At 42.7% G+C, this 12,355-nt stretch overlaps 1 protein-coding gene across 3 annotated transcripts in view; it reads left to right on the plus strand.

Moving 5' to 3' along the window:
• The window catches only part of PRKAB1 (protein kinase AMP-activated non-catalytic subunit beta 1), a 169,056-nt gene that overhangs the window by 47,607 nt on the left and 109,094 nt on the right, over positions 1-12,355 (plus strand). The gene's annotated exons all lie outside the window — the stretch shown is intronic.

Consider the following 12,355-nt stretch of genomic DNA (forward strand, 5'->3'; position numbering starts at 1 on the left):
AGATAAAATCCATTCAGAGACCCAGTCAGAAAGGCACTTTTCCCTGTGGCCAATGCTCCATGTGTCCATGGATATATTCCGGAACATCTGTGACCCTCCCAAATGGAGAAAAGCATAAATTGCAATCCCGAGCCAATTGCAGCACCACTGGGATTGTATATTTAATGCTGTGCCATTGTGGTGCGTTTTACATCGGTAAAACTATCCGTGAGTTTAGACAGAGAGTGGGGGACCACATCTACTACACAACCAATGGAAAACTAACATCCATTGGACGACACATTGGATTGTACCATCGATACGAAATAGGAATTATTAAATTTGTGGCATTGGAAGTGGTTTCGGTTGACATCAGGGGTGGCAATAGGGACAAATTGCTACTACAGAAAGAGGCTTTATGGATAGAAAAACGAAACGCACTTGTCCCCCCTGGACTCAACGAAACCAACTCCTTTAAAGCCTTCCTATGAGTAGTTATGAGGCACATGATGCCCCAGATGTGGTATCCCGGCCTCTGCCTCTACTTCCATCTCAAAATTGTAAAAATATTGGTTATAATATGACCCCCTCTAAATATCTGTTGGAGGGACACTGGACGTGCCGCCCTCATCTGCTACCTCCACCCCTGTACAGACTCTTCTGACACATGAGTTAATTGTGTCTTAATATTGAAGTAAAATTGCTTTATGCTTTGTTTAAATTTATATTATCTCCTTCCTTTATTAACTGTTTACAAAAAATTATGTCTGTTTTCGATTTCTTTTGATCTATGGTATGTGCTACTAAACACAAATTTCTCATTTAATACAGTTATATGTCCAGACATGGATGTGGCCTCTGATCTGCCCCAGTACAGCCCCTGGTTCCTGTGTGCTTCGGCCTTTCTTTGGTGTGTGGGGGAGATTCTGTTCCCGGCGGCTGGTGTGGTTCGGGGGTGGGGGAGGGTGTCCGCCCACACCTAGTGTTGATGTTGGGCTGACATCCCTCTCCCCGCTTTTGCCGACGTAATGTGGGGCGGGACTATTTCTATTTTCTCCCCCCCCTCTTTGCCGAGGTGCATTGACGCGCTGCGTCGAATTGACGCGCATGCGCCGTTGACCGGACGGACCACGTGAGCCTAGCGTCTCTATGAGACGCGCGGCCATGCTTTTGGAGTCCGGGGGGGACAGGCGCATGCGCGCTGACGACATAGATACGCGCAATGTCCGGACCACTGACCCCTCCTACGTCACGCGCCGGCGACACGACGCTGTGATTACGGCGGGGTTGGGGGGTTTAAAAGTGGCGCTATACACGCCAGCTCGCAGCGGCGACGGGACCCGGTGGAAGTAGAGGACAAACGGTACTGGGGTAAGTAACAATACCCAGCTATAGGAGATTATATTCAGCGTACAACTCTTTCTCTTCAAGACGTGGCTCTGAATTTGTTTATTTCTTTCACTAGCGCAGACCATTCTACCAATTATTTTGGGACCTTGTACCATCTACAATTTTGATATACAATACCCTTGACTAAACCAGTGTCCTCGGTATCCCCGGGATCCCCCAAATTCCTTGTTCTCCTTTTTGAACAAGGGGTAACTATAATATATTATTTTTATATATACTTTCCTGTCTACACCATTTGTTCCTTATACCTTATAGGCTCTGGGCCTTTCTTTTTCCGTTCTTGATGCTTCACTTGTTCACAAATTGGTTATTCTGGACACACTTCTATATCACGGAACCCATTTCATTGGTGGATTGGGGATTAATGACCCACTAATTTTATCACAATCCTTGGATGACTAATATGTAATTTCATCCACTGTCGTCACATTCCTTTCTTATCGGTGGCCCTTACCCTTTTCAATATATATTGATAAATCAAATATCAATTATCTATATATCTCTTATATATTTAGCCAATATCCTTTATATATGGACCCATTATCGCTGCTGTGAAACATTCCTCCCCCAGTCGCCGGGAAAGAGTTTTTCCTCCCTTTCCACACCACTGAATCTGTCTAGGAGCTGGAATGGGGCTGATAGAGAGGTAGGAATTCCGCGTCCATGTTAATATATTGTAATGACAATGTCTCCCATGTCTAAATGATGGTATCTATTGGTCATGTTTATATTGTAATTATTGACATTAATGAATTGCTATACTAATAACTGTATATTTTTAGACTCAGGTAATATCCTGATGAAGCTATGTCAGCGAAACTAGTCGAATAATTACCTCATTCGTCTCTATCAACGGAAGCTTGTGATATTTTATGTATTTATTTCTCTGTTCTCTTTAAATAAATTTTCTATTTTTAAACATGATCTATTACCTTGGTATTAATATTTCTTCTATATGATAAATATTTTATGTGCCCCGTAATAGTCCCTATGCTCACTTCTCCTTGTTGATGTCTCCATGGGGAGATAGGAGACATCCACATACCCCTTTCTGTTAACTTTAATGGAAAAATCAATAAAAAAACGTATTGCACTCACATTTCAATGTCTATTGGCTGACACCAAGCCTTTCCAGCAATGAGAAAACCATTCTAAAATCGGGCAAGCCACTGATGTTCTGCAGGTAGTGTTAGTCTCCCTCCACTGGGCCGACCTGTTCCTGGCTTGTATTCAAGGACCGTATGTCTCCCACAACTCCTATGCGTTTTGCATTTAAGCGTCGTCAGTATTGATTTTTCCATTAAAGTTAAAACGGTTTTACACTATATTGGTTCCATTTAATTTTGTATGAATATATGGACGTTGAGGAATTGCTAACGGGGATTGGTTATCTGTTGAATGAACCGAAGGCTTACTGATTGGGGACATCTGGTGAGTGGCCATTCTGCTTGGTGACGGTGGCACAGTTTTGGTTATTTTAGTTGACACAAGTGGACTTTTGATTAGAAGATGATCGGTGATTAAGACGGCACAGTTGGAGCAATGGAATTAAAATATCGCACAATAAGGACGCTATATTTTTTGTAATTGTAAATTAATGTCTTGTGTATATATTTTGGATAATATGGGGGCACAGTGATTATTTAGTGAATATAAGTATTATTAAGCATACTCTATTGAGAAGGGGGTAGTATAAATAGTGAGTGGGAGGCGCAATCCCATAAAGATATATATATACATCATTCACTTATCCTGGTTTTTCTGGAGGGGGACTAGGACTGGGATTGCAGCAGACCCTCAAGCACAGCAAGGGGGAGGTTGAGCGCCGGTACAACTTGGTATTTTTGTATTTTCAATATGAAGCTCAGCTGATGAACAGGGGGCATAACCTTATACTAGCAGAAGGAAAGTTCAAAGATAATGTTAGAAAGTATTATTTTACTAAAAGAATATTGGATGCTTGGAACAGACTTCTAGCAGATCTAGTCAGCCAGTCAACAATAACTGAAGGAAACATAGGTTTATATTCAGGAAATGTCTATAAAAAAGGGCAGACTTAATGGACTACATAGGGGCACATTTATCAGGCTGGGATAACACTGTTGCCAGATGCGGCTCACAGCAGGGGTCTGGTGCGTCTCAGTTCTCCATTTCAGGGATGAATCAGGGCCAAATTTTTGCCTGAATTCGGCCCTGAAATGGAGCTAAAGATGCACAAGACTCCTGTAGTTTTATCCTTGTAGTTTATTATGCATTCACATTCTAATGACACCCTTTCAACTTTTTTATTTTTAATATTCACCTGTTTTTAAACAACTTACAGCATATACTGTAAGTACATTCTTTTATTTCCCAAGCTCCATCATTAGCACAAGTGACAGTACAGCTGTAATCTCATTCCCAGCTGGTCCCTTCTAATTGAAATTAGGTTGATGACTCATTGGGATTGATTTAGGTTAGGTTCACACTTATATGATTTCCCTGCGGCCATGTTTGCGTGGGCACAGCATCTCATTCATATGTCAGGAAATGCAGGGAAAAGGCCCCTGAACCATTTCTACAACCGCATTCACATGGTGCTACATGTTTTTACACATGGGAAAATGAGCTGTGATTTCCAAAAATGATAGGCACCCCCATGTGTCTACTAATCAGCAGCGTGTTTTTGCTCTTCAGCAGCAGAACAGACAGGAGTAAAACTACTTTGCTTTAGTAAAGTAGGTTAAGGTTGAAGCCCTGTAATATTTTTGTTGTTTTCTGTGCACCTGTTAAATATTTTATCTTCTCATATCTGAAGAAAAAAAAGTACATTCACTTTAACCACTTGCTTACTTGGCACTTAAACCCCCTTACTGCGCAAATCAATTTTCAGCTTTCAGAGCTCTCATACTTTAAATGATAGTTGCCCGGTCATGCAATGTGTACCCAAATTACATTTTTTTATAAAAAAAATTCCACACAAATAGAGCTTTCATTTATGGGTATTTAATCACTGTTGGGGTTTTTTTTTTTTTGCTAAAAAAACAAAAAAGACCAAAAATTTGGAAAAAATAAAAGTTTTATCAGAATCTCTCCTTCATTGATGTGTGCTGAGGCTGCACTGATGGGCACTGATAGGCTGCACTGATGGGCACTAATAAGGCAGCACTCGTAGGTGGCACTGATAGGCAGTGAGAGGTGGCACTGATGAATGTCACTAATGGGTGGCACTGAAGGACACTGATAGGTGGCACTGATAGACAGCACTGATCGTTCGCAATGATGATGAAGCACTGATGGGCACTGATTGGCAGCACTGGTGGGCATTAGTAGGTGGTACTGTTGGGCAAAGTTAGATGGCACTGTGGGCACTGGTAGGTGGCACTGGCAGGTGGCACTGGTGGGCACAGATGAGGCAGCCTCGGTTCTCTGTGTGAGGGGCCGATGTCTGTCTGACAAAAGCCGGTGATTACTGATCTGTTTACATAATGTGATCAGCTATCATTGGCTGACAGCTGATCACCTGGTAAGGGGCTGGGATTGGCCCCTTACTTCGATCTGTGATCAGCCGAGTCTGATAGACTAGGTGAACACAGAGCGTGCAGGCAGATCATGCACGGGAGGACGTCATATGACGGCCTCCTGGCAATTAAGGCTATAGCGCGGGTGGTAGGTGGTTAAAAAAGTGAAGCCCTATTAACTTTGTATACCCACTCAAGTGCAAGGGAAAGTTCAAAACTGTTTTTTTGCTTGCACCTCATTGGATGATTTAAAGAGGAAGTATAATGGGTTTTACTTCCTTCCTTTACCCCTGCAAAGTAAAAGCATAATGCATCACATACTAGCACATTATGTGCCACTTACCTGCAAACAAGCCCTCACTGTCCCCGCTGGAGCCACATCCATGTTCGCCCCTCTTCCTTCAGGGCCCGCGGACCCCGGAGACACATGACATCACTCCCGTGCAGGAGCAGCCAGTAACGGAACTCACTTTGTGAATAAACAGCACGGAGGGGCCGTTTCTTCAAGTGCATTTATCGATGACATCATTGGCGCATAACACAGTAAATATCTCCTAAATGGAGCACGATTAGGAGATATTTTCAGTACCTATAGGTAAGCCTTATTCTAGGCTTGTATAAATAAAAGTGCAGCGCAAAAAGTGCAATTCATGCGAATCAGACAACACATGTGATGTGCATACATCCAAATATGGTATAATAAAGTGCAATTATTGATACAGTTTGAAATTAAATAAATCATAACATATGTGCAATGTAATATCACAAGTGCAAATATGGTATAATAAAGTGCAATTGTGCAATAAGTGATACAGTTTGAAATTAAATCAGTCTCATAAGATACACACTAGGAACTTCACAGCTGATCAGCGTGTGGTGTTTTAGAAAAGCCTCAGAGCCGGAGTAAATAGAGAGACAAAAGACTCCACATAGTATAATATTTCTCTTCTTTGGAATTTATTAGCAGCAGTACACATATACAGGATAGCAAAAATCCAAGCTGAGAGCATGTCTGAATCCAAACACTTCCTTAAAACTTCCTTAAAATCCAGACAGGTTCCACAGTGGGTGCAGGGCTCCTGACCTTCTGTCTAGACAATGCAATACACACCAAACTGAGCATGTGCAGCCTGACTCCATAGGCTCTGTCTTATCCGGACTTGTCCAGGGGGACAGTGCAAGGAAGGGAGGATCTGTAACGTGCAAGCAAAAATGCTGTTTTTTTTTATTTTCCTTGCACGTGATTGATTAATCTTAGCAAAGTGAAGCCTTACCTCATTTACTAAACTCTGGATCAATTGCACCAGACAGTAAACCAAAATTAACTGAAGATAGGACAGCTGGTTCAACACAGTAGTAGGACATAAACGTCTTCATAGAAGACCAGGAAGTCATCCTGCAAATGACTTCAGGAGCTACATGAAGCAAAGCTGCCCAAGATGTAGATAAAAAGAGAAGAAGAGAGGGGCGCCTCTGGGTGCAGATTTTTCAAAAGCTTTATTTACAATGTGAAAATAGTAAAATTTGCACTCACATTTAGTAGGCAAAAGTAGGCATTTAACACAAGAGGGGTCATCTGGTGTATCTGATTAAAACATCAGCCAGTGGTCCGGTCCACGTCCGGTCCATGTCATAAGCATGCGACACGTTTCTTGAGCGTGCGGGTCGAGATTGCAAGACGACCACACTCTTTCATCAGGCAAAGGATTTGTCTGTGCCTGACACACAGTTTGTAGATAGCAACAGTGCGATCTGCTGTAGATGTGATGAAAAAGGCTCAGACAGTTTAGCTTTGGGGAGTGGGCTGGGAGATAACAGATGCACAATGTGATGGAAAAGGGTGGCTGCTCTCTACTCTTTCTTGATGTCGGCCTCCTTGGGGTTGTGCTGCCTCACCTTCAGTTTCCTCCTCTGCTCCATCTGGCACCCAAGTCATTTCAGTGACCTCATCATCATCGTCATCATCATCATCTCCATCTCCTCCATATTCATCATTACCACTGTAGACAACTTGTCAATGTGCTGCGGCTTGGGGAACATGAATGCCAATTTGTCTACTAGCGTTCCTCCCTCTCCGTAGGCTCATGTTCCTGTCATCCTCAACCTCAGAACCAACATCTAAATCCAGTAATGGCTGGGCATCATCAAGGAGCAAGTGGCTGAAGGCTGTGGTCAAATAACTCAGCTGACTCCTCAATGGCTGATGTTGGGGCTATGGCAGGAATAGATGTGAACAAGGAGGCAGGTTAATCCACTCTGGCAACTGCAGGGGACTGCACACCTGTCTCTGCTTGCATGACAGAGGATGTGGAGGATGAGGAAGGTTTAGTAAGCCAGTAAACCACCTCCTCTGCATGCTGTGGCTGGATAGAATTGGCAAACTCACTAAACAGAGGAAATGATGCCCTGCCTGAGAACTGACCACCATGTCCACCTTAGCCTGTGGACACATTTGTTGCTGGCCCCCTTACAGTGCCATGGGAACATCTGTCTCCCCCTGTTGTCCTCCCAGACAATATTGGGAGGGAGGGTGCGGTGCTTATAAGCAAATGTAAAGAAGAAGTTGAAATCTGTACGTGGATGCATTTAATCAACGTAAAGAGGTGTTTGGTGCACTTTAACCACTTAAGGACCGCCGCATGGCAATGTACGTCATCAGAATGGCATGTACAGGCACTGGATGCGGCGGTCCGTTTCGCTGCAGGAGCGATCCGGGATGAGGGGATGGCCGTTGGTTTCTGGCCATCACCTCTCGATCGCTCCTGGCGAATGAGAAGCTTCCTCCCGCTGTGTATAGTAAACACAGGCAGGGAGGAAGTGATGTCATTCTCCTCGGGCGGTCTTTTTGACCGGACTACGAGGAGAACACTGAAAGTAAGTGCACCAAGCACTACACTAACATGTAGGCACACATAGGCACACAAATCCCCCCCCCCCCCCCCCAGTCACAGTGTCACTGATTGCAGTGATCATTTATTTACTGATCACCGCATTCAGTGTCAGTTGTGACAGTAAAAAGTGTCAGGGCAGTTAGTGTTAGGTCCAGGGTAGCCCCCTACCCCCCCCAATAAAAGTTTAACTCCCTGATTGCCCCTAGAGTTAACCCTTTCACCCCCTTTTGCCAGTGTCACTAAGCGATTGTTTTTCTGATCGCTGCATTAGTGTCACTGGTGCCGCTAAGTAGCTAGTTATTTTTTTAGGTTCACCGCCAGGTTTTTATAGCGCTAGGTACCCCGATATACTACCCAATAATGGTTTTAACTAGAGGTCGACCGATATATCGGCCGATATTTGCCGTTTTTTAAATAATCGGCATCGGCCGATTTGTGCTGATAAAAAGCCGATTTAGAACTACAGCGGGACTTTGAAATGATTTCTGTAATAGAAGTCAGTCTAAGTTGACTGAGTCGTCATAGCAACACTTTCCTCCTCTCTGGGCAGGCTGCCAAGAAAAGAACTAAATGATACAATGTTTACACATGAATGAATTAAGTCATCTCTGTGTGTAGAAGTTCTCAGTTTAACCATTTAAAGACTAAATATTTTCTGACACTTGTTGCTTACAAGTAAAAATCCTGTATTTTCTGCCAGAAAATCACTTAGACCCCCCCAAAAATTATATATATTTTTTTAGCAGAGATCCTAGGGAATAAAATAGCGGTTGTTGCAATATTTTATGTCACACGGCATTTGCACAGAGGTCTTTCAAATGCATTTTTTTGGGAAAAAAATACACCATTTAAAAAATAAAAATAAAATAAAAACAGTATACTTAGCCCATTTTTTTTTTTTTTTTGTCCAAAAGTTTTGACTACCTGTTTTTATTTAATATATATATATATATATATATTTATCTAAATCATACATACAAGTAAACTGATTGGAGGTTTGTTTTGTTTAATAAATGTTTAACTGTAAGAAATTTTCTGTATCACGTATGAAGGCCGCTTTCACACTGGAGCGGGCAGGCGTTGATGGTAAAACGCAAGTTTTAGTGGCTCTTTACCATCATTTTAGCGGTGCTATTTGGCTGCTAGTGGGGCACATATAACCCAGCTAGCGGCCAAAGAAGAGGTTAAATGCGCCCATGAAGCACTGCTGCCAAATCGCATTGCATGCGCTTCGGCAGTGGTGCCCATTCATATCAATGGGCAGGAGTGGTGGAGGAGCGGTATACACCACTCCAAACGTGCTGCTTGCAGGACTTTTTTTTAAGATCCTGCCAGCGCATCGCCTCAGTGTGAAAGCACTCTGTCTTTCACACAGACTGCAGGGGAGCCATTTTACAGGCACTTTACAGGCGCTATTTTTAGCCCAAAAGCGCCTTAAAACGCCACAGTGGGAAAGGTGTGTTAGATCAAGGGGGATTAAAAATAAATAAATAAATAAAATAAAATCGGCCTAACATATCGGCCCAAAAAAATCGGCATCATATATCGGCAATCGGCCGCCATGATTTCTAAATATCGGCATCGGCATCGGCCAGAGAAAAACCCATATCGGTCGACTTCTAGTTTTAACCCCCTGATTGCCCCTAGTTAACCTTTTCACCCCCTTTTGCCAGTGTCACTAAGCGATCATTTTTCTGATCGCTGCATTAGTGTCACTAGTTTTGCTAGGTAGCTAGTTATTTTTTTTTAGGTTCACCGCCAGGTTTTTATAGCGCTAGGTACCCCCATATACTACCCAGTAATGGTTTTAACCCCCTGATTGCCCCTAGTTAACCCTTTCACCAGCGATCACCGTATAAGTGTCACTGGTGACGCTGGTTAGCCAGTTAGTTATTTAGGTTCCCCGTCAGGTTTTTATATAGCGCCAGTGACCCCCATATACTACCTAATAAAAATTTGAACCCCCTGATTGCCCCTAGTTAACCCTTTCACCAGTGATCACCGTATAAGTGTTACGGGTAACTCTGGTTAGTTAGTTTGCTTTTTATAGCATCAGGGCACCCACCATTTATTACCCAATAAAGGTTTAACCCCTTGATCACCCGGCGGGTGATATCAATTAGGGTTTAGGGTCAGGGTCTGCGTCGCCCCAGGCAGCGCTAGGTTATTGCCAGTACCGCTAACACCCACGCGCAAAGCATAAACCTCCCGTAGTGGTATAGAATCTGAACAGATCAATATCTAATCTGATCAGATCTATACTAGCGTCCCCAGCAGTTTAGGGTTCCAAAAAAATGCATTGTTAGCAGGATCAGCCCAGATACCTGCTAGCACCTGCGTTTTGCCCCTCTGCCCAGCCCACCCAAGTGCAGTATCGATCGATCACTGTCACTTACAAAACACTAAACACATAACTGCAGCGATCGCAGTCAGGCCTGATCCCTGCGATCGCTAACAGTTTTTTTTGGTAGCGTTTTATATTTAAATCCGGAAGGCAGTGCTTGGTTTTCGGGGTCCTGTACGTGGCTAGGCTCACAAAAAGTCCCCCACATGTGGTATCCCCGTACTCGGGAGAAGCAGCAGAATTAATTTTGGGATGTAATTTGACTTATGCCTATAGCATGTGTGAGCAATATATCATTTAGTGACAACTTTGTGCAAAAAAAAAAAAAATTTTTATATTCCTGCAACTTGTGACAAAATATAAAATATTTCATGGACTCAACATGCCTCTCAGTAAATAGCTTAGGGTGTCTACTTTCCAAAATGGGGTCATTTGGGGGGGGTTTTGTGCTATTTTGGCATTTTATGGCCTTCGAAACTGTGATAGGTAGTGACGAGTGAAATCAAAAATTTGCACCCTTAGAAACCCTGAAGGCAGTGATTGGTTTTCGGGGTGCCGTACGCAGCTAGACTCCCAAAAAGTCCCACATATGTGGTATCCTCGTACTCAGAAGAAGCAGTAGAATATATTTTGGGGTGCAATTCCACATATAACTATGGCATGTGTGAGCAATATATCATTTAGTGACAACTTTTTGTAAACTTTTTTTTTTGTGTCATTATTCAATTACTTGGGACAAAAATTTTTTTTATAACAGAAAGTAGAAAATATCTTTTTTTCTCAAAATTTTCGGTCTTTTTCCATTGATAGCGCAAAAAATAAAAAATCGCAAAGGCAATCAAATACCATCAAAAGAAAGCTCTATTTGTGGGAAGAAAAGGATGCAAATTTCGTTTGGGTACAACCTTGCATGACCGCGCAATAACCAGTTAAAGCAGTGCAGTGCGAAATTGTAAAAAGACCTCTGGTCCTTAGGCTGACAATTGGTCCGGGACTGAAGTGGTTAATTTACGTACTCACACTACACAGACACACTCCACAGATACACTATAATATACTGCAATATAATGCACCAAATGTACAGTGACTAGATGACGTTAAACTGGCAGTAACACACACAAAAGTAAATGGCGTTAAACTGGCAGTAACACACAAAACTATATAGCGTTAAACTGGCAGTAACGCACACAGAACTATATGGCGTTAAACTGGCAGTAATGCACACAGAAGTAAATGGCATTAAACTGGCAGTAACGCACAAAACTATATGCGTTAAAGTGCCATCAACACACTATATGGCGTTAAACTGGAACGAACGCACACAAAACTATATGGCTTTAAACTGGCTGTAACGCAATCAAATAGACGGTGTTCAACCGCCACTTCACCAATGCTGTCACTACTCTAGCTATGCACTAATATAAAGATTACTGACACGGTCTCACTACACTACAGGGAAACTATTTGAGCTGTCCCTACTCTAGCTGCACACTATCCAAATCTGAATGATGGTCCTCCTCACTACACGCACATTAGCCCTAGACTGACACTAAATTAATATTCTACACTGACAATTGAAGCAAAATAGCACAGTATAACACACTAACTAACCAATAGCACTGAACAGAGCCCTGTTCTATCTCTCTTCATGCCGAAATCGCACTGAAAATGGCTGCTATTGAAAGAATACTTTTATACTGTGGGGCGGGAATGAGCCATGATTGTATAAAGTCATGATGACAGTGTCCAATCATGACTCTGACAGTGCTCTGTGTTCTGATTGGCTGAAGCTCTTACTGCTTCAGCCAATCAGGGCTTGCAATGCACTGTTCCGTGCTGCAATGCATTGTGGTCGGTTCGGGGGGCTGACCTCGGGCGCCGGTGATCGGTGTTGTGTCACACACAGCTCCTCCCCCCCACAATTAGAATCACTCCCTAAGACACACTAAATCCCTACAGCGCTACCTAGTGGTTAACCCCTTCACTGTCAGTCACATTTACACAGTAATCAATACATTTTTAATTGCACTGATCGCTGTATAAATGTGAATGGTCCCAAAATCGTGCCAAAAGTGTCCGATCTGTCCTCCATAATGTCGCAGTCACAATAAAAATCCTTGATTGCCGCCATTACTAATAAAAAAAAATTATTAATAAAAATGCCATAAAACTATCCCCTATTTTGTAAATGCTATAACTTTTGTGCAAACCAATCAATAAACGCTTATTGC

Source organism: Lithobates pipiens, unplaced genomic scaffold (assembly GCF_037356315.1).
Source record: "Lithobates pipiens isolate NorthernLeopardFrog02 unplaced genomic scaffold, aLitPip1_a1.2 Scaffold_3, whole genome shotgun sequence".
NCBI classification, from domain to species: domain Eukaryota; kingdom Metazoa; phylum Chordata; class Amphibia; order Anura; family Ranidae; genus Lithobates; species Lithobates pipiens.